The 27,963-nt window shown below is 38.0% G+C and overlaps 2 protein-coding genes across 3 annotated transcripts in view; one reads left to right on the top strand and one right to left on the bottom strand.

Annotated features, from left to right (window-relative positions):
• The window catches only part of LOC139117343 (alkylglycerol monooxygenase-like), a 307,539-nt gene that overhangs the window by 156,734 nt on the left and 122,842 nt on the right, over positions 1–27,963 (bottom strand). The window lies entirely within an intron of this gene.
• Positions 1–27,963, top strand: part of LOC139117342 (uncharacterized) — a 136,659-nt gene that overhangs the window by 12,367 nt on the left and 96,329 nt on the right. Inside the window, exon 2 of the mRNA XM_070680362.1 lies at positions 13,074–13,298. The gene's annotated coding sequence lies outside the window, so the exon portion shown is untranslated. The remainder of the gene's footprint in view (positions 1–13,073; positions 13,299–27,963) is intronic.

The following is a 27,963-nucleotide window of genomic DNA, read 5'->3' as shown; positions in this document are numbered from 1 at the left end:
CTGTCAACAATACAGAATGGGTTTGTACTACATGCTATAGATCTATATCTGCAGGCAAAGTCCCAAAACTGTCTATAGCCAATAGAATGAATTTTCCAATATACCATCAGAATTATATTTACACCAATTAGAGGAACGCTTAATAGCTTTGAGAATTCCTTTTATGCATTTGTACACATGAGGCACCCGCACACAAACCAAGCATTGCTCACAAATTTCTCACTCCCTCAACACTCTTGTTACCATCCATATGGGAGCGACAGTGTCATTGACGCTATTTTTAGTTTTTGCAAGCAATACACTGGCATAGATAAGTGGTACAAAGACTGGTTTTTTAAATTTTTATGAAGTCAGTTTTGTTTATCCAGGGGGACATGTACCCCAAGCCATATCTATGACATTAGGTGCTTTATAGATATGCAAAATTAGGTTAAGGCTTACCATCCCAAAATTTTAGGACAAATTTTTGTACTATAATGCTCCATATCTAACAAAAATCAAAGCTCTGTGCGTACTGGTTATAACCTTCAATTAGATGTACACACATTGATTCGAATTTGTTGTTCAAGAGAAAGCTTCCCAAGAGAGACCACTGTGTCTTTCTATACAATTATGACGAGCCAGATAAAGTATCGCTCAAAAGCCGGTCTACTAATTACTGCCCGTGACTGCCCGTAGCTGCCTGAGGACTGCCCGAGCACTGCCCGAGGAAAAAGTGGGCCAAATTTCGCCAATTTTAACACTAGGCCAATAGGTTCAGTTTATATCATGCCCAGCCAACCAAAAATATCATTGATTTGGCGTTAACCTGATGTTTCTCCGGCGGTTTTGAAACTCTGAAGACGGCGCCCGGCCGAAGGACATCCGCCAGCTTGGTAGTGAGATCATACCATTTAGTCCGAGAGGTGGTACAATAACCTCGCCGAGTGCGTACAGATTGATAGCCTACCACCCCTTGCACTGAATGGTATGATCTTACAATCAAGATGGGGACGTCTTTCTCGTCGAAAGCCCGGCGTCTTTCGGGTTCTAAAGCTGCTAAAGAAAACCCTAAATCAATGATATTTTTGGTTAGCCGGGCATATTATAAGTTCAAGCTATTGGCTTAGTGTTAAAATTAGCGAAATTTGGCATACTTGCTCCTCGGGCAGTCCTCGGGCAGCTACGGGCAGTCACGGGCAGTAATTAGTAGGACCCCTCAAAGCTTCGCTTTTTTAGCCTCATTATCGTTTCCGTATCGTTTCCGTATCGTTTCCGCATCGCCCAACCCCCAATCCAACATCGCTCACTCGGTTGTTTCGTATCGTTTCCACATCGTTTCCGTATTGTTTTCGTATCGTTTCACTAGCGCATCGCCTCATTCCCGCCCATAAAAGGTGTGTCCTTTCATTTTAAACTTGCATCGCGTCGAACAATAAAAAGAACGATACGCGAACGATTTATTTTTGCAATATTCGCGATTGCAAAAATCGCGATCTTTTGACGTTGCAACCATGCATAATCGCTCACCATGCTCACTGCTAATTTAAACGACCTTTTGCCATGACCTCTATCAACAGCTGAGCAGGCCTGCTGCAGTGTTCGCGCTGGTGCTCGCCACACTCGCAAAATGCGAATAAATTTCTCATTTTGCGAAAAATTTTTGAAAGTCATTAGCCACGCTTGCGAATTGAATTTTTCGCCCCAAATTGTTTGGACACATCGTCGATCCAATCACTCAACTACGATCGCCTCTGCACTATTACTTCCGGGTGCTGGAAGCGACCCGAATACTCCGTTCACCAGTATAGGAATGTATATATTTTAAAGGGGTGAGCAAATTAACTACCCCGAACTCAAGGGCTAGTAATTTTTGGTACCTCTACTAGCCCGATGGGCTAGCGTATGAAGTGTAGGAGACAGCTGAGGAGAGTAGCAAAGTCGATCGGGGGCAAACGACATATACATGTAGAAAGGCATTGCCTGTGCAGCAAAATGAACACAGAGACGGACGTTTCCGAGCCTATGTAACTGACATGAAATTCCTCATCCAAGTTCGATTTTAAAGAACGTATGCAATTCTGGGATGAAGAAGACGAATTTCTAGGAAATTGCAGCTTGAATTTAATCTCGGAAAAAAGACAAACAAAACATACGATTTGACGTCAAGCTCCGTACAAATTCAACTGAGGTACTAGTTGGGTCTACAGTACATCATGCTAGCGCATGCACTGTGAATAGGCCTAGCAGCACGCAAAAACACAGACCTTTCAAAGATAAAAATAAACAACATGGGGCCCGGGGGCACCGACGTCCTTTGTACCTCCTTACTGTTTATTATTTGCCATAAATGTGAAATTTGGCAAAAAGTCAAATTGTTTGGACATAAATGAAAGTTATTTGAACTGGTTGGTTACTGCTCCAGCATAAGTTCAAGTGTGGATTCTAAGTATCAACAACCTTGATATGTGTGAAAGTGAATTAAGAATAAGAGATGGGACTTCATAGGATCAACAATCTCTAAAACAGGAAAGGTGAACTTATATGATACAGAAGGGGAGAAAATTTAGCCACAAACTATTGTAATATAATGGACAATGGCTAATCTAAACCAAATTACTTAAACTGGATTGTTGGCATTGATTACACATGTATTTATTGTCCATCAAATAGGAAATAAATTTGGGCCATTGACTAAAAAGCATTTGCTTGTTACACTCACCACACTTGTACTTAGTATTTGGAGTGTACACCTATCAACAATACAATGATAAAAAGTTTGGACTCTGTAGGTCAACAGTGCATCTTTAATGTATGAGACTAAATAAGCTTACCCCTCAAGTATGTATAGGCCAAAAACAATATTTAATTTTGAATTATGTGGTGCAGGAAGGACATACAATATGGTAAAAGCAAACTAAATATAAAAACTGAATATACAATTATATGGAAATGTTGTTCCACAGTCATGAGTATCTGGTGTGTGCCGAGAGACAAATATTAAAATAGGACAGTATCATCCTGACCACAGTTTGTCTGACTGAATGTTTCCTCTGATTTTCTGACACGGTGATAGGTACAAAATATTATGTTATTCACGATAGTGTGTATACAACATGGCTTGCATTTTGTTCATTAGAACTGAGTTTTACATGTAAGATAACTTTCTCATAAACTGTAAATTCTGGCTTCTGGCAGCTCAAACGTCGCAATACTACATTTTTTGATATGATATGGAGTGACTTGCACACATATGCAATATGCAGTGACAGTCGATATATTCATAGTGAGAGTCTACTACATTCAAGCATAGTGATGTTGACAACTACATGCATGCCAATGCACGATTTCAAAGTAGCCAGGAGGAAATTCTAATGGTCTTTTAGTGGAAATATAGGTATTAAACGACAGTGAAACAAACAACATTAGTTATCGTTAACTTGATCTCGGATCATGTATGATCTGATGATCATGCCAAATAACCGTGTCGGATTATGCCGTGATTCTGAAGTGCGCGTAAATCGTCAACATAAGCACACACTGTCTTTAGCGATCGAATGATGTCAAAATCAATGCACAACTGTCGAAATTACCCAAAATAGGCAACAGAAAACTAAAAGTTATCGCTGTGTTGAAAGGACAGTACATCAACATAAAACGACGCTAGTTTGTTATGACATGGAGGTAGAAGGATAGAGCATTCCCTCGCTCTCACCTAGCCCTGCGTACGACGCTGTGTGTTCCGCTACAGCTAATCGCCCCGCTCACCACAGCCCTGCAAAGACCCGTACGTAGGGTCGCGGTCGGTCGGTGACTTCAAATCCATTTTGGGACTTGACGTAAAAGCTAAATTACTGCCGAAATTCAGCGTTCTTGGGCCCAGGTCGTACCCCTGCCTACCTCAGCTACTCGATCGCTTCCAAAAATGCCAGTCTTTTATTCACTTCTCGTAAATAACCGTCGATCTCGGCAACTCTCTCGCTAGCCCTGCGTACGATGCTGTGTGTTGGCTGCCAACGCACAGCATCGTACGCAGGGCTAGCGAGAGAGTAATAATATAAATAAACTCTAAAAACTTTAGAACGTCAAAATTCGCACAAGACCGAGGAACAAGATCGCGTCGGTTTGATTTTTCAGTCTTTGCAAAACAACGCTAACTTGCTATATGCGCATGCGCATATTAAGGGGAGACCCATTTGATTTCGGGGGGGGGGGGTATGCAGGAAGTGCGTATGGGAACTTTTTTTTGGTCAGAGAGACAGCATTTTTTTATTTCAACTGTCAGACCTGCATCAATTTTTTTTATCAAATGGAGTAGCAGTGCAATTTTTCAAATTTAAGCCAGTGTTTCACATATCACAGGATGGTTTCATATATTCATTTTACATTCCAACAAATGAAAACAAAATGGAAAGTCTAGTATATATACAACTTTAAATTATAGAACACATTTTTGGCAAATCAACAATGATCAGTACTATACCTGCTTTTCTTTAAAACAGTCAATTCCTTTTAAGTTCTCAGGGGATATGTTATCTTTTGTGGTCAGAGAAACAAGGCTCACACATTGTATTTCATTATATTTGTTGTTCCTCAATTTTTCATTGTCAACTTGTAATCTTTCTAACATATTCATATTGAGAGAATAATGTATTGGTTTTAACACTAGTTTATTGACTCCTGTCTTGTGTTTTAAATTTTCACAATTTACAGAAGTCAAATAGTCCCATATAGATATTGCCTGTACCATAGAGATATTGCAAGAGAAATCCTGAAATATGATTTCTTGGGTCAGAAAAGGGAAGGAAAACATATAGTGCACTGAGGTGTAAAGTAGTGAATGCTTATATCATAAGTGCTGGAACAAAAAAACACATGAGAATTGCTTGTGGCATAGACCCTAAAAACGGAGGGTCTATGCTTGTGGTAAAAACATTTGCGCTGCCTGTGGCAGCATGCTAGCAAACAATACATGAGAATGAAGTTTCCAAAATTTTGTTCTTTTCAACTGCATTGTGACAGTTCCTTTTTTATTTCTGTCTGTTATGAGTATTTTTTTTTCAAGCCATTACAGGCTTAATTTTTTCTTTTATTTCACCTGGTGACATTTTTTTCTCAAAATCCTCCATACCTCCCCCCAGAAATCAAGTGGTTCTCCCCTAAGTGAGTCCCTGACCTGTACGGGCCAGTGGATTACTTCCTCAGTAGAACTGATATGCCTGCCGGTATACCGTGTTTATCGCCTACGGAGGCCATCATTCTTCAGTCGATAAAAGGCGCCTTTCGTACCAAAAAATACACGACAGCTGCAAAAGTGCATCACTGTCAACTTCATAACTTTAGAACACATTGAAATACACAGTGAAACGTTCAAAAACGTAAAAAATGTGCCCATACCGAGAAACAAGATGGCGTCCATTTCGATTCTTCAACTCAGATTTTGTCCTACAGTTGTGCGCATGCGCAGACGGTAGCTTTAGCGAAAGTGAGGCAAAATCAAGTAAATATAAAATAAAAATGTATAAAAATATTGTTTAAAAATAATGTAATGCATATATCACCAAATTTTGAACATTTCTGACGGTATTTCAACTATACGAACACCCATGCCAAACATCACAATAATCAAATCAGTGGTTTTGAGGAAAAATTGAAAATAGTGGTTTTCAGGAAAAAGCTAAAAAAGTGACTTTAAAATGATTCAATCAAAAAAAGAAAAAAAACCGTTTGAGATACATGCCCAAGTGATCACCAGACCAAATTTCAGAAAAAGTTACAGAAGCGTTTCTGAGATACCTGCGTCCACAGCTTACGGCCCACTATGTTGGCCATATTGGGCCGCGCCATCACATTAGTACCTTGTGCCCACAGGGCACAAAGTACTAATATATCAATGAAATTTGTTGTAGTCATAAGTGAAATGCCTCAAATAAAAGGCTCATTCATTTGGATCGTGTTGTGACACATGAAATCTCTCTTGTCAAGAAAGAAAATAATCGTCCATCGCATCGCGACGTTGACACAACCAGACTGGCATACAGCTATGGCGGATGTGACATCAAAGGACTCTTCTATTAGGGAAGAGGGACCGAGGATTAAAAATACCACAAATAAGTTTGGTTTTACTTGCAGTTCCGTCACTTGAACTTCCATTCTCTTTTACTTGGTTATCCTTTATTGCTTTCTTTCATCAGTAAGGTAATCTTATCAAACGTAATGGGTTTGTAAATGTTCATGATATTTCCTAACCTCTTTCAACAAATAGTGCGCTCATCATGACAGTCCATGCTTTTGAATACAACACATGCATGTGGGAGTCAACCACCATCGTCGCATCGGACACTTCGATCGCATGACATGCTACTTTGTGTGTGCTTTGTTGTTGTTGCTGTTGATGTAATTTCATTATTTCCACAATTATTACATGGGTATCAAGGAGCAGAATGCTTCCAATGCATAGGGTTATTGTATTCACAGAGAAATTCACATGGAGCTCCCGTGGTTGTAGGAAAGCACAAAAGGTGCTATCAGATCAGGTACTGATATCATGTGTAAACGGTCATGCTCTACACTAAAAAAATGACTGATTCGTATCTTCAAAGACAGGAAGAAAAAAGTGTGTGGTATTTTGCTATAGTTTTTGGTACACAATTTTCGTAAATTTAAGTAAAAAATCCTTATGTCAGACGAAATTTTTCCCTCACATTTTGCAGCTGGAGAGCAGGCAGTGTAACCACAAGTCACAGGCAGGCCAGTGGAAACTGGCGGGGCTAGCAATTTTTTTGTCTTCTTGCCCGGGGACAAGTGAGTTTATGACTAAAAAATGATTTGCTCATGAAGTGTGTTTAGAAATGTTCCATGACGTCCAACATTGTTCACTTTGAATAACAGAGTCACATCAGTTGCACATCTTTATGTTTGTAGTAAAATATTAGCGTGACTAATCAATTTTTGCTGTGGCTAATGTTTTTTTGCATGAATTAGCCACGCTAGCAGACCATGGCTAATTTGAAAAAAATCCTAGCGCCAACACTGCTGCTGTGTCATGTACTTATCTCATCAACGGTATTTAGAAATGCGGAGACATGGCACAGCGCATTTTTGTAAGATGTAATAAATGCAATGATTTTGTTGAAAGTTCTGAAAAAAAAATCAGAGCACAAGGGTCGACACGAGGTCGCGGCCATGTCGACCGACTCAATTTCTGCTTGGCTGCACGGAACTCAAAGACATCGGATATGAGCATGAAAAATCGATGTCATTTCGTCAAACGTCAGCGAAAATTGAGAATATAGACAAGATTTCATCTAGTTGAAGGTAAATGATCGGATGATGTGGGTCCTACTCAGATTTATACCGTATTCACACGGTGCGATAGTTTGCCTAAAATTAATTTTATTTTTGATGGATAATTGGTTGCTGAGTGTAACTCTATAGTATGAATTGCGTAGCAATTATTGAAACACTTGGAAGTTCCCGCTATCAGACTGTTATCAATGTGTTGTGACTAAAGGTCACGGACTTCCTTCTACGTCATAATTTATTCACGTCAATCGAGTTTAAAGGTCACTGTGTAAAGTGTTAGGAGAATTCATGGCGGCATCACTGTATGTGTTAACCTAGTATATGATACACTGCAGTTATTATTTTAGCAATTCTCCTTACTTTGTACGGCCAGGTTTTTCTTGTGCGCTTTCACGGACGTACATGTACATGTATTTACGCGTAAAAATACTAATTTCAGTCATATAAAATGGTCATCCGCATACAGTACCGCACATTTTTGGGTTTCTAGTCAGCGGAAAAGTTGTCCCACGTCATTTTTTGACACTTGTCTCATCGGGCAACCGGTACTGGTGTTTCAGTTGCAGTTGCCCGAACGCGACTTTCACTTGCAACCGTTAATGTCTGTCCCTGGCAGAGTGCTATCTTGTTACAAAAATGTTCGCAAATAAAACTGTATACAAACTTCATATCAAATAAAAGCAATTTGCAAAAGTAGCGAATTATAATCACAATATGTTTCAACTTTGTTCCCATTTTTGTGTGTTGAAGCAACATTTCATGAATGGATAATGTCGGACACATGTATTTGATCTTTCATTTTGTATACCTTTACTCTCAAAAACATCGGCAATGCCAGGCGGCGAAATTTCCGAAGACGGCAACTTTGCTGTTGCATTTTTGAGTGAATATACCGTGGCCAATTGGGACCATGAAATTGACTTGATACGATGCAGCGGCGATGTTTAGGCTGATACGATGCGGAAGCGATGCAAGGCTGATACGGAGGCGGTAATGAAACGATAAACAATCTGAGGCGACAGCGATGTCGGAAACGATACGGAGTCGATCTAGCGGCGATGCGGAGGCGATCTGAGGCGAAGGTTTATGCCATACTTTATCTGCATACCTCTTTATGGCAAGAGGGGATAGAATACTTTGTCTGGCTAGCTATGCAAAATCCAGAACAATAAATTAGTATCCATCAGGGGTGGACCATTTGATATCCTGGGGGGGGGGGGGGGCTTGGAAGATTGGTGGAGAGCCATTATTTTTTTTCCCACCTGCTTCACCATGAATTATTTTTTTTCTACAGGGCATATGCTGGCAACTTTTTTTTTCACTTTCCTTCTTCGAGATATATTTTTTTTTTACCAAATTTCGGTGCAATGTTTGTTTGCTTGGTTTTTCACACCCAGTAACAAGATGCTGTTCTATCGCACACAGACTATATTCAAGAGACTAAATAAAGATATGTAAATACTGTACATTTTTGATTCACTTTACAAAAATATCAGTTTATAGATCTTATTTATACCATGGGTAACACACTGAAAATACAAATCAAACAACCTGATTACTGAGTTCTACATTAAGCATTAACAAACTTACAGTGGAAACTTTTCTGAGAACATCACTGGTGTCATCAGAAGAGATGATGGTATCCTACATATATTTGTAAAATCATGTACATTTATGGCACATTGTTCTCCCCAGGATTTAGTTAAAAGAGGGCGAAGATGTGGTGCGAAGCACCATAAGCGACTGCGTAAGTGTCCCCCCTCCTGCCATTGGAGCTTTTGAAAAACAGAGATTAAAATAGTGTTATTTGGTGGCACTTGGGGAGTATTTTTTCAGATTTTTTCATATAAAAAAGCTCAAAGGGACAGTGTTCCATAACTTTTATTCCAGTTCACTGATTTCAATGAAGATTATATTTTTTGAAAACGAAAACATAGCGACAGACATACATTTATTCATCGATGTCAAAATTATCACCATAACACTTACGCTTATGTGTTCTCAGCCTGATACACGTACACGTCCGACCGAGTCTAACAATAGGTCGTTTTGCTTTGGGAAGGAATACACAAGCGAAATTCTAACCTCCTATAAAAACTTCAGAGTACTCTGCTGTCCTTGGTTACCCTCAAGTTCCTAGGCATGTTTATACAGCTAAGTCGGTTACCTAATGCACGGCCCCTATGGAGGGACTGACTGTGGCTAACGTTACGGCCTGTGCCATGCAAATATGGCTGCCATCAATGAATGAGTTGCACATGGGCTTATGATCTCGGATGACATCACAAACTTGCGAGATTTGCAAGATCGATGAGAATTACGTTTGCAGCCTGCAGGATCGACGCTCAAGCTTGCATTTTGCTTGTAAATCACTGTCAACTTTTTTCCCCCGTACATTTTATTGTTTTATTTTTCAAAAAAATAAATCTTTTTCATTTCTGGCAAGGGGGCGCTCGGAATTTACAAGAGGGCGCCACGCCCCTGTTACCTTATTCAGGGAGAACACTGTACTTGTGCTTGGAAAAAAAAAGTCATTGTCTGACAAGTGTCCTGGTTTGAGTGATATTAGCAAGTTGAACAGTCCACTTGACTGACTGAGTCCACTTGACCCAGTTCATGGCAGGCTGTCTCTCTTCTTGTGGTATTTTGACAAAATCCATACATTCAGATTTACACATTTCTGGAAAACACTGGTGAGCAATTTCAATTTCAGCATACTTCCTCTAATCAGAAGGTCATGTATACTGTACAATTGTTCATATTCAGTTATTGTTCCTCAAGCTTGAAATGGTTTATGCTTTATAAAACTCCAGAGCTACTGCTTGATTTTTATTGATGCTGCAGTGTGCATCGAACAATTGCCAAGATTTTTTTTTTCCGAGTCGCAATGGTCCATAATTGTTTTTCCATCAGCCACTTAAAGCCAGATTTTTTTTTTCGAGCAACTCCACCTGGCATCTTTTTTTTTCCCCAAATCTTCCAAGCCCCCCCCCCAGGATATCAAATGGTCCACCCCTTATACAAATACTTCACTCCCACAACACCTTGATTAGGGTCTTCTCCAACCAACTGTCTTGCCCCTGAGAATATCTCTATACAACAAGTACACATTTTTATGTTATGTTAATGTTGCTTTCTTTACATCTCCAAAAAGGACAAATCTACTAGGTCTTTCTCATGTATACTTCAGATACATGAGAATAGGTTAAAGGTCACTAAGGGCTTTGCAAAATGTTGTAATGAGATGCTGCAATACAAAGTGCAGTATGTCATTACTGAGTAGGCATCCGAAAATTTGTGTTAATTGCTTTGCTTGTGCATATGGTATGTAGCATACACTGTACCTCTATTATATTGCTTTAATAGCATATCATATTTGGAGGTGAGACGTCATCAAAATTACGCAACTGAATCACTTTAACATCGTCTTTTCCACAACAACAGATCTATGATTTTTAGCTACTATAGACTATAGTCTATGAGACTATTGGGATGGGTATCCGTCCGGCGTCAGTCTGTATGTATGTATGTATGTATGTATGTCCATTTGTGAGGCGTCCGTGCACTCAAATATCTTGAGAACTGCAGTACTTACTGATTTGATATTTGTTGTGTAGATGAAAAATATGATTATGAGAAATCTATTTTTTAATTTTTTGATATTGTTGAAAATATGCAAATTAGCACCAAAAAAGGCGTTTTGGTAAAAAATCTTCTTCTTCATAACCGCTGGTCAGACAGCTTTGTTATTTGGTATACAGGTCCCTAGGGATAACCCAACTTAGATTTGTTCAAATTGTGATGAAATATGCAAATCTGTATTTTTAAGGAATTTTTTTGTCATTTTTGGTCAAAACTTTATTTCATCAAAACCGCTCGTCTGACAGCTTTGATATTTGGTATACAGGTTTCTACAGATGAACTAAATATGATATATTGAGTATATGATGAAATCTACAATTTTGTATTTTTTGAGAAAGTTTCGCAATGTGTTTCTCAAAAACTATTTGTCTGATTGCTAAGATATTTGGTATGCAAGTTCGTAGAGTCTATCTTAATGCAATATATAATGAAATAATGATGGATGGAATCTTCAATTATGTATTTTCCAGCTATTTTTGCCATTTTTGGTCAGGCCATCATGGATTCAATTAGGAAAGATAGCCACCTTCTTCATCACAAATGGATTTTTTCTGCATAGCGCAGTGGCACTCTATTGGCTGTTAGGTTGCTTGATTCTTCAAACCGCTTGTCAGACAGCTTTGATATTTGGTATACAGGTCCCTAAGGTTTGTCCTTAGTGAGATAATTTCATATACTTAGGAAATACTTAATTTTGTGTTTTTGGGGCAAGTTTTGCCAGTTCTGATATGCATATAAGGGGTTTGTAAGTATGAGCCATACTGAAACAATTCCTCTGCCATAAGAATATTGCCAAAGGACCTCTGCACTCAGTATATCTGGTATTATGGTGTGTACATCCTCTATCCACGTCTACAGTAGCTTCAGGGACATTAGCCCTATGTTTTATTTGTGTGTGTATGTCCATCTGTCCGTCTGTAGACGGATTTTGTTCCAATCGTAACTTGAAAACCATTGGTCAGAATGTCATGAATTGTGGTACAGCATAGTCATGGGAAGATCTAGGTTTGATTAGATTTGGGTGCGTTCATCTTCATAATTAAACCTTATTTGCTGAATAAGTGAATGTGCGCGCAATGGACTATATTACAAGAATTACCAAATCAAATTTGATGTAACTGTACAGGCACTCAAATTGTTCTATGGTCTTAACTCTGCTAAAAGATTGGTGAGCGTGGCTTACATATTATGCGCTCATTTGCATATTTAATGACTTTCTGTAATTAGGCCAGAGACATTGATTTTGACCAAACCTCTGCTATTTTTTGATAATATTTAGGTTCCTATACTGTAATTTTGATGCACGCAACAATCTGATTAAAACCTCATTTGCATATTAAATGAATTTCTGTAATTAGACCATACATCAATACTGAAGTCTTTGAATTTGACCAAACGCCTGGTATTCATTGACCATACCTATTGTGAGGTGTACCCATGATGTAGGTCTGATAGGCATTGCATTCTGCATATTTATAAATGTAGGAAGCATCAATCTTGTGTAAAGCAACTGTATTTTGATGTTGTTTTAATTCAACACACACCATGCTTTTGATGCATTCCTCTTTGCACATGGTGTCCACTGAAGTCTTACTTTGATTTAATTGTTCTTGACTGACAGATTTTGGAAAAATATTTTGCCGACAATAAAAAACTCAATAGTTTACTAGTGGGCAACCTTCAAATGTGCAAAAGAAAAATTTATAGCTGGCTTACAGAACGACCTTTATTTGAAAATCTTCATAGTGTTAACAAAATAGTCAAAGACAGCATCTGGAAATATTATGTTCCAAATTGGAGCAAAAATTCTTGCAGTTATTTGTAGCTTTCACAAGACAAGAACTTACGCATGATTCATTTATTTCCTAATGTGAATGCTTTTAAAGTCCTATGACATTGAAATTTTTTGTGCAGAAATTGAAAGAAAATAATATCCTGGGCAATGAAATTTAGTCATATGAACTGAAAGATATATTGCAAGTTTCAGATTTTGTAAATCACTGTGTTCAGATGAAATAGCAAAGGCTAATATGAAATTAGAAATAATCTTACTGTTAGACAAATTTGAAAACACTCTTGCTGTATTTTGCTAGAAACCATAAGAATGATCATTTCCATGCACTTTTCTATCATTGTATGTTTTGCAGATGAGCTTGACTTACTGAAATTCCTGTGCAGGAATTTAAAGTCAATGGAAATCCTGAAGGGAGAAATTGAAGATATACATCATGCCAGGGACTTATTTCAGAAATTACTTGACAGAAAACTTATAAGTGCAGATGACAGTAGACTACTTGCAGATTTACTGCGACAAATAAGCAGAGTGGATCTTGCAGAAAATATCAGTCCAGTTGAGCCAGACAACGTAACAGGTACTCTTTCTTTAAGCATTGATGTAAACAATAGATTTAAAAAAATAGAAGCCTCTATTTTTTTACATCCATCTATCTAGCTGTAGAGTATTGGCCTATTCTTTGTTGTGTTAATCCTGGCATATTAATACCTAAAGTTTAACCTTTTCCAGCGGGTGTCTGAGGTCAGATGTTTAAAGTCTTTGCAACTGAAAAACAATATTTTTTTTCAGAATATTGAGCAGAAATATCTACATCTACCCAGGTATCCGTCAATGTGAACGTATATAACCAGCAGGTATGATATGTACTGCTTTTCGGTCTATCTACGCAACATAAGAATGTCGCCTAAAAATGGTTTAAAATACCAGCAGACCTCTGAAGTCACTTCAAAAGCGATCGTCAGGTTAAATCCATATGTGAGCTTCTGAACGTACAAATGTTCTTACTTTGCATACCCATATAGGCCTAAGTCTTGGTTTCTATTTGCGAAATATGGTCATCATTGTCATTTTAATCATTATTGATAAATAAATTATAATTTTCACCTCCCAAGTGGTATAAAAGTTCTTAATTTTAAGCATAATATAGTAGGCCTACAATAATGAAAAGATTCTTGTTTTCCATGTTTAAAATATCACATTGTTTCATACAGATTGGCATCAACAGGGGAATTTTCCCCTTCACCAAAGATTTAGGGGTGATTTCACCAGTTTATGTGTTCTACTTGTATAAGGTGTGACTAGCACCATTTCATTGGGGGCTTGTCCCCTGGGCTCTTTACAAATTAATTGGGTTGTCACCATGTCAACAGAGGAGGAATCCCCCATCAGTGTGCGAAATTAACGTCGGTCCGACGGTCCGAGACCGACAGATTTCTCGTCGGGCCGAAAGTTTTTAGCAATATGTCGGTCCTGATGACCGACTGAAATTTGGAATAAATGATGAAAATTTCTCCGTCAAGACCTGTAACAGATGCAGATGATGACTGACTCTGAATCATGTGATTCAGACTTGAATGTCATGCACCTATCAATGTTTTCCACCGTGGGAGTGCGGGGCAACAGGGGATATTGATCGCACTTCGTGTCCTGGTAGTGGGGAATTCGATCTCTATAGACGGGGAGCGGGGTGGGGGTTGACAATGTCGCAACATAGTAATTTTTGTCTGGCGATTTTTTGCATTTACAAGTGTTGATAACTGCCTTGAAAGTCTTTGTATATCATATCTCAGGTTTATTTTAGGAGTAAGTAAACGCATCCCTTTTGAGGGTATTAGATCTGAGCTAGGTAGATTCCCTTGTAAAATTAAGATATTGGAGTAGATTAAATAATTTACCAGGAGACCATATTTTGAAAAATGCACTTAGAGAAAATATACAAATCAATTCTCCATGGGCAAAATTTGTTCATCATGTTTTGGAAAGTTACAATCACAGTCGTGTTTTCAGTGCATCTAGAGTAAATTCTTATTCTCAGTTATGTAAGAAGTTAAAACATGAGTATGAAAATCAATACTTAGAAACTTGGAAGAGAACCCTTTTCAATGATTCAAGGAAGAATGGAAGTGGTAACAAATTGCGCACTTATAGAATCTTCAAGACCAAGTTTGGTTTTGAAAAATATTTAAGAGATATTTCAGATTTCGGGTTACGTAGAAGTTTACCAAACTTTGACTGAGTGATCATAATTTGCGTGTTGACATCGGTAGGAAATGTAAACCTCATTTACCTTTAAATGAAAGAATTTGCTTGAGATGTGATAGTAATGTTATAGATGATGAGTTTCACTTTTTATTCACATGCAAGTGTCATATTTCTGAGAGATTAATTTTGTGCCAGAAAAGCGGAAGAGATTTTTCTATCACTATGAGTGTTGAAGAAAAAGTAGAAAACATGAAAAAGATTATGGAACAGAATTTTCTGAACCTTGCTATATTTATAAGGAATTCTGGTGTTTGCTGACCCCTCCAGTAGCTACCTACAGTTAGCTGGTTACAGTCAGAGTTATATGTGTACTTCAATTCAATTTACTTGGATTTTAATATCCATTTGATGGTGTTCAGTTTTGGACATGTTGTTCTTTCATCTGAAATGAACCATACCACACTCTCTGTCAGTGTGTGTTGAGTAATAAAAGATTGATTGATTTACGAAGAGTCTAATCCCTCCGATCGACGCGCATAGCATGGTGCAGCTGATTACATTCAGATCATTATGAATTACGTCCGTGCATGCAGATTCTAGCAATGGAATGAATTGATTTTGGTGCAATAATGCAATATTATAATAATACAATATTATAATAATACTCGTCTAGTAAGTGTAACCCTGGTAATGATAGCATATCTGTGTCATATGACAACAACACCCAGTATCACTTCACTAGTTCCACACTTTAAGTGTTCGGAATTTACATGTACACAAATGTACATAATACAGCCCTTCATTTTATCAAACTGACTCCGTTTTCTTTGCTTTGACATTGAAGCGTTCAAAACATAAACGGTTCATAGACCTACTTAGAGAACAGTGCTGTTGACTAATCATATTTGGTTTTGAACATGGAGGTATTTTTTTACCTCTATGGTTTTGAACTACGCCCAATACAAGGACTAGATGTTACACGACAGCCCAATTGTGCTACTTGCAGTCGACAATCAAGTTCACGTTTCGCTGCGTTTGTTTGTGGACCGCTAGAACATCTTGCTTGCTCGTTGGTCTTTAACCAAAGTTCACAAGGCCGACTGTTACCACGATATATCGACGTGATAATAAGTGTGCATTTTATAAAACAGAGCGGCCTTATCATAACAGTTTTGTCGAGTTGCACGATCCGTCATGTATACTCTCTGAGGCCGAGAGTAGGGCTTCAAATTGTTTCGATGTATATCGGTACCGTTTTACGACAGGCATGCAAAACTCTCCGTCATCCTGGGCTGTAGGCCTAAATGTCGCAAAAATACGTCTTTTAAGATTTTACGGTATCATTATCTGATCGTGTCGATGGTTTTCAGCAGTATCGAGTGTCCGTCAAACTTTTCAGAGTCATTTTAATAACTTTAAGCTTTCAAAGGGCGATGAGACCCAGCAATCGTTCAGGCAAAACTTTTCGATCAGAAAATATGCATTCATTTCCGCGAGTGGCGTTTACCATTCATGTTGTCTGCAATTTCTATAATCGAGAAAAAGTTACGATACTTTTCCTTTTAATTAAAAGTATCACTTCATCTGTTTCTTCATGAATGCAACAGAGGCCACATTTAAGCATATTTATTTTTTGAAAAATGTTGAAAGTAATCCATACCAAGTATTTTCTCCCTTCTGTTTAAAAAAGACGTAGTAATCAATGGTTGCATAAAAAATTATTCATACACTTATGACTGTTTTCAAGGTACTAAGTTATTCACTCACTATTCTACCACTCGCGTTGGCTAATTTCAGTGATTTTCAGCTCGCCAACCATTTTCAAATCACAATATCACATGCCCTGGTGTAGTGTACATTAGTACACAGCAATGTAGAGAACACCATTCCCCATAGGAAGTCATGAGAGACAAATTTTCTCGCTTTCATCAGCCACATGTAGCCAGTGCATGAGCCTGTATTCCCCGGCCCCTTGGTGTTTGACATCATTTTATAGTCCGAGAGTGTGGGGATTTGACATGGCTAGAAAAAATGTCAAATTCTCCTGTTAGTCCCATAGTTCCCCCTCCCCCGTGGTGGAAAACATTGATAAATGTGTGCGCATGACAATGAGGAAGATGAGGGCTGTGATCTTTTTCAGATTCCAGATCATGTAGATGAATGATTCATGATCATTCACCTACACTATTCTGCAATCTATGTGAACAATAGTCCTTTTGAGTGAATACTTACTGACTCTATTGATAAAAGGACATGAAAAATTAAATATTACAACATTCAAAAGCATAGTATTGGTGGAGAAGTTGACTTTAATGGTCGTTAACAACTGCATTTATTGAGGACCGGCAGTTTTCTGTAAGGACCTAAAGCTTTGGCTTGGTGCAGGCCCTTAAGACCTGAAGCTATTTTCTCTTAATTTCGCACACTGTCCCCCATCCCCTTGTCCAGATGAAACACTGTTACACTATCATATTGTCTACAATATCAAATTTATATCATTAATAATAGTGATTATTAATTATCTCAGAAAGCATACTGATTTTCATACTGTACATCAAAGTTCTTACTTTACTGAGCAATATTGTTAAATTATTTCTGGACTTTAGTTTTGTTTCTTCAAATATAGTCAACATTGCCACATTCTATCATTTAAAATAACAAATTATCATATTTAATCTCCGAGGAAAATGGTTTTTATGATATGAACACGAATTGTCCTTTAACACTGATGACAATACTTTTTAGTCCCTACGGACACCGTCCTGGCGGACTTATAGGTTGGTCATGTCCGTGCTTGGCGTCTGTGCGTCAGTGCATGCGTCCATGCGTCCTTTCTCGCAGATATCTCAGAGATGCTTGGAGCGATTCATTCAAACTTGGGAATACTTCATATGTCATACATATGCATGTCAATTTGTTTTGTGATACAATCCAATATGGCCATCAGGCGGCATTTTATTACAATTTTTTCAATGTACAGAGCCATAAGACATGTTTCAACCGATTTTATTCAAAGTTGGTACAAGGACATTGACCAATGTCATAGATATGCACGTTGATTTGTTTTGTGATACAATCCAATATGGCTGCTGTGCAGCTGTTTGTTAAGATTTTTCATGTACAAAGCCATAACTCGGGCATATCTCAACCGATTTTATTCAAAGTTAATTGGTACAAGGACATTGAGCTATGTAATATATATGCACGTCGATTTGTTTTGTGATACAATCCAATATGGCTGCCAGGCAGCCATTTTATTACAATTTTTTCATGTACAGAGCTATAACTCAGACATGTTTTAACCGATTTAATTCAAAGTCGGTACAAGGACATTGACCATGTCATAGATGTGCACGTCAATTTGTTTTGTGATACAATCCAATATGGCTGCCGTGCGGCCATTTGTTACGATCTCTTCATGTACAGAGCCATAACTCGGACATTTTTCAAGCGAATTTATTGAAAGTTGGTACAAGGAGATTGACTATATCATATATAGGCACGTAAATTTGTTTCGTGATACGATCCAATATGGCTGCCATGCAGCAATTTTATTACAATTTTTTCATGTACAGAGCTATAACTCAGACATGTTTTAACCGATTTAATTCAAAGTCAGTAAAAGGACATTGACCAATGTCATAGATATGCACGTGAATTTGTTTTGTGATACAATCCAATATGGCTGCCGTGCAGCCATTTTGTTTTTATCTCTTCATGTACAGAGCCATAACTCGGACATTTTTCAAGCGAATTTATTGAAAGTTGGTACAAGGAGATTGACTATATCATATATAGGCACGTAAATTTGTTTTGTGATACGATCCATATGGCTGCCATGCGACCATTTTTTATGATTTTTTCATGTACAAAGCCATAACTCAGGCATATCTCAACTGATTTTATTCAAAGTTGGTACAAGGACATTAACCTATGTCACACATATGTACATCAATTTTTTCATGATATGATCCAATATTGCTGCATGGCAGCTTATTTGTTACAATTTTTTCATTTCCTTAGTCAAAACTCAGGCACGTCTCAACCGATTTTATTCACCGATTTTATTCAAACTTAGTACAAGGACATTGACCTATGTCATACATATGCACACTGATTTGTTTTGTGATACAATCCAATATGGCTGCCGTGCAGCCATTTTGTTATTATCTCTTATGTACAGAGCCATAACTCGGACATTTTTCAAGCGAATTTATTGAAAGTTGGTACAAGGAGATTGACTATATCATATATAGGCACGTAAATTTGTTTTGTGATACGATCCAATATGGCTGCCATGCGACCATTTTTTATGATTTTTTCATGTACAAAGCCATAACTCAGGCATATCTCAACTGATTTTATTCAAAGTTGGTACAAGGACATTAACCTATGTCACACATATGTACATCAATTTTTTCATGATATGATCCAATATTGCTGCATGGCAGCTTATTTGTTACAATTTTTTTTTATTTCCTTAGTCAAAACTCGGGCACGTCTCAACCGATTTTATTCGCCGATTTTATTCAAACTTAGTACAAGGACATTGACCTATGTCATACATATGCACACTGATTTGTTTTGTGATACGATCCAATATGGCCGCCGTGTGGCCATTTTTTTACGATTTTTTCACGTCTAGAACTATAACTCAGACATGTATCAAGCAAATTTATTCAAAGTTGGTACAAGGACATTGACTTATGTTATACATATGTACGTCGATTTGTTTCACGATATGGTCCAATATGGCCACATGGTGGCAATTTGTTATAATGGTTTTTTTAGCTCCCATATATGCATATGTATATATGCAAATGGGAGGTATTCTTATAAGGTGGAAAAATGTCGTCTGTATGTATGTATGTATGTATGTACGTATGAATGCCTGTCCGTCCACGTCAAAAACTCCTAAACTGTAGCACCTGCTGTCTTAGTATTTGGTGTACAGGTGCAACTAGGGATGGAGATGTGAATTTGTTCAAATGAACATGTCAGTGCCAAAAATATGCAAATAAGGGGAAAAAAGGAAAAATCCTGCAAATGGCTAAAACTCAGTAAGCATTGGTCAGATTTGGTTGAAATTTGGTATGCAGATTTCTTTAGGTATTCTAAATTATGTGTGCAAAAATTGGGATGAAATTTGCATGTTTGTATTTTTAGGGTATTTTTTCCGTTTTTATTCAAAAACTCCTGTTCTCTGAAATCACTCGTCTGATTGCTATGAAACTTGATATTCATGTTCCTCAGGATGAACTCAGTCATGCTTGTACAAATTGTATTGATGTTGTCATATTTGTAATTTTGGGGCAATTTTCCCATTTTTTAATAAAAATTTTTTTATCCAAAACTACTGATTTGATAGCTTTGATATTTGGCATACAGGTATCTAAGATTAATCTCAATATAATGTATTGAAGGTATGTTGAAACTGGCAATTTTTTTATTTTGGGGGCAATTTTCACCTTTTTGGTCAAAATTTTTTTCTCCTAAAACTTCTGATCTGGTAGCTTTGATATCTAGTGTACAGGTTCCTAGGGTTTATGTTAATTAGATATATTTAAAATTAGGATGAAATCTGCAATTTTGTAATTTGGGGGCAATTTTTCTCATTTGTGATCAAAAAATTTGTTTCTCAAAATTTACCAGTCTGATTGCTTTGATATTTAGTAAACTGGTTCTTAGGCTTTTGTTAATAAGATATATTGAAATTAAGTTGAAATCCGGAATTTTGAATTTTGAGGGCAACTTTGTGAAACTCTCAGTTTTACTGGGATATCTTTCATTTTGTATTTTAAAGATTTTTTTTGGTAATTTATACCTACTGGAACTTATGTGGTGATTTAGTAAGCATTTGATATGTTAAACTGTATTTGGTGTTGAAATGCAGTAAAAAAAATCCTGGCAGATTTGAAAAAATTCCAAACAAATGCCAATAAAAAATTCAGCCAGAGAAGGTTTGACAAAAAGAAAAGGTGGAAAGTGGGGAAAAAAAGAATGTACAATGGATTGAATAAAAAAGATAATGTACCTAATCGATCTTCCAGACACCATCCCTTATCAAATGGTCCACCCCGATGTATTTTTGCATGCAATTAACCAGGAAGTGTATTTTAGTTTAAGATGTCAAGTTCGGTAAGGATTTGAAAGGAATAGTCAAGTTCACCACAGTTTAACTTTATCTCTTGTGTCATCATTCTTGTGTAATTGGTTAAGTTTGTAAGTTGTTCCAGATGTGGATGCACCAGCTGTTCTGGAAGAAAACAATGTTTACTTTTCCCTGTAGGGTTTCTGAGTTGATGATTGTATGTTGAAATTTCTCCATGTATCTGGTGTATGGGCAAAGTGTAAACATTGGTTGCATGTTATGTATTTCAGTCTATGTCAAATATTGTAAATGAAAAATCAAGAACAGTTTGCTGTGTGCTTGTAAGAGATAACATATTTGTCAATACATAAGCTGCCTTGCAGATTGATTGTCTTAAAAATTATCACAGATGTAGAAAAGGAAAAGAAACTAATCAAATTGCTGTAACATATTCACTCTCAGTGCCTGTAGGCCTATACTTGTTAAAACTATTTTATCATTACATTCAGCTGTTTGTTATATCTTTATCACTCTCCATGGGCCGAGGCACACGTGACACCAATGTCATCACTCTGTGCCAGTCTGCATTTATCTAATCGTCTCAAAACGGACGAACTACGAGCAGACCTACGAGCTCGTACGAGCGAAGTACGAGTGACGTAATGTGCCGTACTTTCAAAGTATGAGTGACGTAATGCAGGTCCCAAAATCGACAAAGTGAGCGTCAAGCTGAGCGTGGAAAAACAAAAACAGCGTCGAACTGAGCGTTGAAAAAAAAAGACAAAATAGGATTCGAAATGAACGTAGAAACATGCCAAACAGAATGTCAAAGTGGGGTTCTGAGTACGGGTGCTAAAATATAGCAAATATGCGAAATAAACACGTAATGACTTGACTGATTTCAGCTTGAATATAGCAAGTACGGGAACGAGTTCAAAACGTCTTTCACGTGGGTAGGCCCTACTACTGACTTTGCAGCACTATATCACTGTTGACAAAATCTCAACAACAATAAATTGTGGGTTCATCGTAATTGGTATTGCATGCATTAGTGAATTTTCAAAAATGACATTCATAATTGCATATATTTCAACTTGGGTAGCAAGAAAACCGACGACTCTGAGTGACTGGCATTGGGCGTTCGTTCGTGTGCAAACATCGCGTGCAAGTTACAGACGATGGGCGGTACGGTGGGAGTAGGCAATAATAGCGATAAACAAAACGGCCAGTTTAGCCTACCCACGATATTGTAATACATACGTCATCCACCCTCTGATGTGATTTTCCTCTAATTAACGCCAAATAATAAATAAATATATTTGTAAAAATACATTATTACGTCGACGCCGACTTCATTGACGTCGACAAATCGACGTCAACATTTATACTACGACTGATGCCTGGAACTTATCTACCGAACTGAGTGTAGCTAGGTAAGTTTGGAATGTGATGAGTTGGTTTTGAGTGATGTTTTTTTTTGTTGTTCAGGAGCGCGAACGAACGAATTGAATATAGAAGTATCGAGCATCGATATCTTGTATGGCTTCTGCAAGTTCCGCGATGACAAACAGGAATATTGACCCCACAGTGACCTGACTATACCATTATTCAATAGGCGGGGCCGTATTCTCAACAATACACCAATAATAGTGTGGTTCCGATAATGTGCTTTTTCAAAACTTGAAGTTGAATGCGAGGTCAGAAAAATGTTAGTCTTTAAAATCATTGTTGAGTAGAGGTCATTTTCAAATAGACTGTACAACATGAGTGTAAAAAATGTGAAAGAGGCTCCCAGCTTACAGCTTAATGTTACAATCGACGTCTGCAAAAAAGTCTACCATCGTGGCGTATAATAAGTCAGAGAGTGTCGCGTCGTCTCCAGTCTTGACCCGTACGTACAGACTCGTCCGAAAGTCAAAGCCTAAAAGTATTCCTCCGCACTGCACTGAACCCGCTCTCACGACCAAAAAAATAATCATACGAAGTTCACACCCGCTCCTACTTCCGAGTTTCGAATATACACAGAAAATGTGTCTAAGCGTTCGTTTGTCGTAAAATCCTTTCACATAAACAAAAATCTTTCATCCATGGAATACAACATAGTCCTAGGCGTATTCATAAAAAATTAGGTCAAAAGGCATGTGTGAGTTATAGCTTGCATACGTCACTCGTACTTTGAAAGTACTGGCGCATTACGTCACTCGTAATATGAAAGTACGAGGCCGTACTTCTGCTCGTACAATGTCAGTTTCGAGACAATTACATACTCCAGTCTGTGTATGTCAGTCTGTCTGTATGTATGGACTATGTTTCATACAATTGTTGACTTGTTCTGATAACTATATGGGAGCGAACAGTGATGTTGTCACTATTTTTCATGTCGAGAGCCATAACTCTGGCAAGACTCAACTGATTTTATTAAAATTGGTTAATAGACATTGACTTATGTCATACATATACATGTACATGTTGATTTTTTAAACAGTAAGATCAAATATCGCTGTGTTGCGGCAAATTAAATGTTACGATTTTCTCATGTACAGAGCCATAACTCAGACATATTTCCACCATTATCATTTAAAGTTAGTACAAGGACATTGACCTATTTCATACATATGCTCGTCAATTTGTTTCACGTCATGTAGCAGTATCATGTCAATTATTGAAGTTTCATAATTAGGCTGATATGTCAAGAAATACTGCATCAAATTTCATGAAACTTTGTACAGATGTTAAGCTCACATTGCTTTAACAGTGAAAAAGACATTTATCAGTGTCATTTTAATTAATTTGTAATTGCATATGTAATGAACTTTCCTAATTAGAGTGATATATCCACAAATACAACGTCAAATTTGATGAAGCTTGATACAGATGTTGATCTAATAGTGTTGTAAATACTGCATCAAACTTCATGAAATATGGTACAGTTGATAACCTGTTAGTGTTAGGATAGATGCAAAAATGTTTTGCAACATCCTGTTGATTAATTCCTAGTTGACTCATTTAATGACCTTTCGGATGGTGGCCGACATTGGTTTTATGTTTTCATCACCATGGATCTTATTCTTGGCCATTTAGTGTGAGCGCCATCTGTATCAATGTATTTTATCACAGACCTAATTAATGAAGAGGAATCTATCCTCTCTGAGGACTTGTAATCAAAGTACCCATTAACAAGTGGGGACTGTGTCATCAACGATGACTTGCTGTCATACTAGAATTTCAAGTGACTGAGAGCTGTGAAAAGTGAATTTTGTAGCTGATTTTCCAGGGCTTCCGGCCTTTGGCAGGGCGGGGAACACCTTATAGAAGACTGCTGACAATATTTTCTGAATATACTAGAATTGCAAGTGACTGTGACTTGTAAAAAGTGAACTTTTAGCTGATTTCCTGAGGCTTCTGGCGCCCGGCCGAGAGAGGGAAACACCTGGAAGACTGATGATAATACTTTCTGAATATACTAGAATTTCAATGACTGGGATGTGAGCTGTAAGTGAACTTTTTAGCTGCTCTTACCGAAATTTAGGTCTCCTGCAAACTGTTACTGCAAATTTGCCGCAAGCTTTGCAGTAAATTTGCTGCAAACTATTTGCCGCAAATATGCGGATGGTTCATTTTTCAGATGCAAATTAGGTTTCTTGTGAACTTGCTGCAAATATGCAGCAAACTCCCTGCCACAATGTTGCTGCAAACTCTTTGCAGCAAATTTGCGGCACAATCCTTGCAGCAAACTTGGGCAGACAGTCCATGTAGCCGATAATGACATGCTAATTAGATGCATGTGTACGGAGTTACAAGTTGGCCTTGCCGGAGTTCCAGTATATCTGTGTCAAGTATCAACTAAAGTTACACCATTACACAGTAGAAGCGAGATTGTTGTTACACCTATATTACTACTTTACCTACGTCTGATTAACCCGGACTCTGTACGAAGTTGCGCACTAAGTTATGAAGTTAGATGGGACTGGTTGAGGGCATCTACCAAGTTGCGTACTTACTTAGTTACAGAGTTAGGCTGGGGAAGTATGCGGGGGCCTGTACCAAGTTGCGTACTTACTTAGTTACAGAGTTAGGCTGGGGGAACTACGCGGGGGCCTGTATCAAGTTGCGTACTTACTTAGTTACAGAGTTAGGCTGGGGGGGGGGGAACTACGCGGGGGCCTGTATCAAGTTGCGTACTTACTTAGTTACAGAGTTAGGTTGGGTGAACTACGCGGGGGCCTGTATCAAGTTGCGTACTTACTTAGTTACAGAGTTAGGCTGGGGGAACTACGCGGGGGCCTGTATCAAGTTGCGTACTTACTTAGTTACAGAGTTAGGTTGGGTGAACTACGCGGGGCCCTGTATCAAGTTGCGTACTTTCTTAGTTACAGAGTTAGGCTGGGTGAACAACGCGGGGCCTGTGGCCTGTTTCAAGTTGCGTACTTACTTAGTTACAGACTTAGCCTGGGGGAACTACGCGGGGGCCTGTATCAAGTTGCGTACTTACTTAGTTACAGAGTTAGGTTGGGTGAACTACGCGGGGGCCTGTATCAAGTTGCGTACTTACTTAGTTACAGAGTTAGGTTGGGTGAACTACGCAGGGGCCTGTATCAAGTTGCGTACTTACTTAGTTACAGAGTTAGGCTGAGAGAAGTATGCAGGGGCCTGTACCAAGTTGGGTACTTACATGGTTAGAGAGTTAGGCTAGGGGAACAATGTGGCCACTTTTCTCATTGGAAAACCTTAAAATCACAAATTTCTTGACTTAAAAACACATACGAAGGTATAATGTTACAATGTCATAACAAATCGCATTTCTTCAAATATATGCTAGATGTGAAACCCCGATTTTATGTTAATTTTTTTCATCTAAAATCTGCGTCCACGAACCACACTCACTTCATTCATTTTTTCATAAATTTCATCTTCTTTTCATTGGCATGGTTTGGTCTGATTTATAGTCTAGTTTTCTGTTTACGCATTTCTAAGTGTTTCTTGTTGTCTATGAACCAGTTTCCCTACCACCCTGCACGTCAAGGTACATACCATAGGTAGGGTTTGTAAGTGTTGTTATGTATTATGTTTGTTTGTGTGTGGGGGTGTGTGTGTGTGTGTGTGTGTGTGTGTGTGTGTTCGTTTTAGCAATGTGTGTGTGTTCGTGTTAGCAATATGCCGGCTCATTTTTATCAGGTGTCCTTCCTTTGACCATCGATGGATACTTATAATTGGCGGGCGAATATGCAGAGCAAACATAATTCGTGCTCTATTACTAACTTCTCTTCATTTACCCATAACAGAAGGTTTGGATTTCTGCGATATTATTACACCCTCGTTACGTGCAATGTCACTTTCAGCTACTGCGTTATAAAGTGTTACAACTTCCTCTTCATTCATTTCCGATTTGGCGCTAACTCTCCTGTGAATGCACTCCATTACCAGCGTTTCTTCGATTTTCCATTTTCCGGTGTTCACTATTTCATTGGAATCGCACATATACTCAAGACCACATTCTTTCGCGTTTTCTACGTTCTTTCGGTTCACTTTCTGTCGCCATTAAAACTAGCCTTTGCCCGACATTGTTTTCACAGTTTACACATTTACATCTCTCGGAATAGCCCTGCGTACAGGTCTGTGTGTTCCCGGCGTGATACGGCCTCCACATGTGGTGGAGGCCGTATCACGCCGGGAACACACAGACCTGTACGCAGGGCTACTCTCGGAACAGCCCCTTCCGATCTTAATGTAAAAAAAATGTGAAAGAGGCTCCCCCCTTACTATCCAAAATGTTTTTGTGTCGAGTTTGTGTTTGATTCGTTTTCGATATGTGTTCCTACATTCTTATCCGATTGTTTGTGTTAATATAATGTTTGTTTCGCTTCGGATATATGTAGGGAAGTTTGCATTAGTGTGTACGGTAATGTTTTGTTTGTGTGGGGAAAGCTTATTTGATAGAGTGGCCCTAATTGACGCTTGCGTTTTCAAACCCGAGTGTGGTCTAGTCGCAGTGTACATTCTTTCCTCAGTTTGTGTTTGTTAAAATTTATTTTAATGCATTTTAGTGTTCTTGCTCTTCGAGTAGCAAGGCAAGTATATCAATGGTTGGGTCTTGTTGTGAGTCCGTTTGGTGTTCCAGTTTGTTTGTTCTATGTTTTTTTACTTCTGTAAATTTTGTTCTGACTAGTCTTTTCGATTTTTGTTTATCTTGTAAGCAATGATTGGTGCACGTGATTCTGGGAATACATTCCTTAGTGTTGAATCCTTCTCCAGTTCAGCCCAATATTTCAAATGACTTCCCCTAAGATCTTTTGTTTTGATGTGTGGGCTGTATGTTGTGCTGAAGATGAGTTTGTTTGTTGTTTCTTTATGTGTACCTGTGCGGTTTGTTAGTGTATTTCAGATAATATGGTCTATTTTTGCTGTTAATTTCGTGATTTTGTTGTTTTTTTATTCTCTGTCGAGTAGTTTGTTTGTAAAGAAAGCGACTTTTCTAGTAAAGTCGTAATTGTTGTTACAAGTGCGAGCGTATCTAAGGATTTCGCCTTTGATAAAGCCATTAAAAGTTGCTGTCGGGTGACACGATTCTCTATGTAGAAATTGGAATGTGTCTGTTGGTTTAGTATGTGTTTTGATGTCGAGCATATTTTCTTTGTAGAATCTTGCACCTTTGAAAACAACTACATCAAGAAATGTAATTTCTTGTGTTGACCTTTCGAATGCAAACTTAAATGTTGGGTGCATTGTGTTGATTTTCTGGATGAAGTTTGTGAGTTCGGTTTTTGTTCCGAGAAAGATTGCAAAATATCATCTCTGAATCTTTTCCAGAAATTAATGTTGTTGTGGTTATTTACGATTATGAAAAGTAATGTTGGCTATTTCCGGTGAGGCGTTTGATCCCATGCTACAGTCTCGGGTTTGGCAGAAATATTGCTTGTTAAATTCAAAACTGTTGTGTTTACGAATTACT

This window comes from Ptychodera flava, chromosome 18 (genome assembly GCF_041260155.1).
Source record: "Ptychodera flava strain L36383 chromosome 18, AS_Pfla_20210202, whole genome shotgun sequence".
In the NCBI taxonomy this organism is placed as follows: domain Eukaryota; kingdom Metazoa; phylum Hemichordata; class Enteropneusta; family Ptychoderidae; genus Ptychodera; species Ptychodera flava.
Note: the sequence above shows the minus strand (reverse complement) of the source record. Positions and strands in the feature narration are given on the sequence as shown.